Source organism: Amia ocellicauda, unplaced genomic scaffold (assembly GCF_036373705.1).
Source record: "Amia ocellicauda isolate fAmiCal2 unplaced genomic scaffold, fAmiCal2.hap1 HAP1_SCAFFOLD_274, whole genome shotgun sequence".
Classification (NCBI taxonomy): Eukaryota; Metazoa; Chordata; class Actinopteri; order Amiiformes; family Amiidae; genus Amia; species Amia ocellicauda.
Window position 1 is genome coordinate 30,080 of NW_027102838.1, and position 2,517 is coordinate 32,596.

Below are 2,517 nucleotides of genomic sequence, written 5' to 3' on the forward strand. Positions count from 1 at the left end.
TTATTATTATTATTATTATTATTATTTATTTCCTAGCAGATGTCCTTGTCCAATATAAGAGCAATACAAAGTGCAATAATACAGAGCAGTTCAAGTCGTAATACATTTTACAAGTTCAAATTTACACAAATAGCATCTTCACAATCCTCTACCATTCCCTCCCTCCCTCTTTCACTTCACTCTCCCCGTCACCCTCCTTCTCTCACCCTCAGAAGGCACTGGCACATATTGGCGTATGAGGCGGAGAAGTTGGGTTCGGAGACGGCCTTCTCGAAGATGAGCTCCATGACACCCTGGAGTCGCTGCTCCGTGTCGATGGTCAGCTCGTTCACTTGACGCATCCACGGCTGGAACATCTGTGGGGTCAGCTTGTTCAGAATACCACTCACCCTGCGGAAGAGCTCCTGTTGAAGGGGAAAGGGGGGAGGAGGGAAGGAAGGAAAAAGAGTTAGTTCTGCAAACCTCGGCCAAGTCCGTGTTTTTATTTGTTCTGGAGAGGTGGGTGCATGTGAGCGTACTCAGCCCCTCAGTTCATCTTCTCCATCAGTAGAGGTCAGTGGCCCAGACACCAATGCACTACAAATAGATCATCAGTGGGGCTCCAATTTTACCCACAATCCCCTTTACTAGACTAGCAAATTATTATTCCCACCCCCCCAAACATGAACCGTGTCCTCTGCTCCTACATACCTGGGTCTTAATGACCTCGGGGTCATCACCCACTGTGGGAGCCTTCTTAATTGTAGGCAGGTAACACACATACAGTCATCTAAATAACAATCGCAATTAGACAGCAGTTGACAAAAAGTACAAATGAGACAAATGTCCAAGATCAGCATTAAACAGATCCATCAGAACAATGCAGGTAACCATCTCAATCAGAAGGATTTATATATAAAAACATGAAAATAAAACTCTAGGGTCTCCTAGACAAGCAGGGGGCTGCATACCTTAGCCAGGACCACATCGCTAATGCGGAGTTTCTGCAGCCTGTCACAGATGAACTCTAAGTCCAGCAGGAACTGACGCTCATTTTTCTCCTTCTCATCAGGGACATAATTACACCTGCAACATAATTTGAAAGCAACAACATTTCCACAGGAGTCTTGGTTGTGCCGAGGATTACGAAATAATGAAAGCAATACATTTTAGACGTCGGCTCAAAATCCCTACCATTCGGCGTTGAAATGACCCAGGTTTATTTTGTATTTATACCATATCCAGTTCACCATATTCACATCCTCTCATACAGTAATCAATAAACGAGAATAATGGTTCAATTTGTAGCTACACACCTATGCTTAGGAGCAATTCACACGATCTTGTACTGGTGAAGAACATTATTATTCACAATATGTCATTTAAAAAAATGTAGGCTATACATACCCTGCTGCAATGAAAAGAAAAAGATAGATTAATGAAACGGCCTACCTGAATCTTGCGGAGTCTTCAAGACAAAACTTGAAGTTTGCAATCGCTGCCATGCTTTTGAATTCAATACAACCAAAAGGCTCTCGGGAACACTGAAATTACTCAGAGGTAAAATCAATCAACCGTACGACTCCGTCTCCAAACACACTATCAGCTCTAATTAGGCAATATCCACAGAGCAAACAGAATCGAATTCCAGCAACTGTTACGTATGCAACTGACAACAACTGACGTCATACCCAACACATATCAGAACAACATAATACAGTTCAGAAACGAGAGGCCACTCGACCCATCAGCTCGTTTGGTGTCCATTAATAACTAAATGATCCAAGGATCACATCCAGTCTATTTCTGAATGTTCCCAAATTGTGGCTTCAACCACATCGCTGGGGAGTCTGTTCCAGATTGTAATAACTCTCTGTGTGAACAAGTGTCTCCTGTTTTCTGTCTTGAATGGCTTGAAGCCCAATTTCCATTTGTGTCCAAACACACTGAATCGAGTCACTCAATCGGTTCGCATCGCCCCACAAAAGAATCAGTCCCTCAGCCAGGCTCACACTGCGCACTTTTACAACCCGACCCGAGTCTGAGAGGCGGGCAGCGTGGCTTTCCCTGGATGCTGTCTTTTGCTGGTGAAGAGTCGCACTACTGATCATTAAGGATCAACATTTGATCTGCATGGCTTATCACATCAGCGCCAACACAACAAGCAACGAGCAGCACAAGTGTCCCTCAGTCCAAGTCCACAACACACACGAGTGGCCTGTAACTCCCGATCAACAGCAGAGCTAGTAGGCTGGCACCCCCTCCTGTAAAATGAGCGGAACAACCCTATTCATCAATACAAGGCTGTAAGTCTAGAGAGAGGGCCTACCTTACATGTGTTTTCCTCTGGATTTTCAGGAAGCCAAGTCTTTGATGATGTCACCAAAACCCAGGTGGTGCTTTAAGGGCTTCAGAGTGAGCGCTCAGTCTGTCAGCCCCACTGTAGAGGCGCCCTGTTCTGCACAGGCCGGGTTACACACAGAGCGACCTGCACAGCCACGCAACTGGGAAAGTGACATATATGCGCAATGCAATGTC

General features: G+C 45.1%; 1 non-coding gene across 1 annotated transcript; it reads right to left on the bottom strand.

Annotated features, from left to right (window-relative positions):
- Positions 1-522: 522 nt before the first annotated feature.
- LOC136727666 (small nucleolar RNA SNORD66) lies at positions 523-599 on the bottom strand. The gene has a single exon (XR_010808481.1). It is a non-coding gene; the product is annotated as a small nucleolar RNA SNORD66 (small nucleolar RNA).
- Between the last annotated feature and the right edge of the window lie 1,918 nt (positions 600-2,517).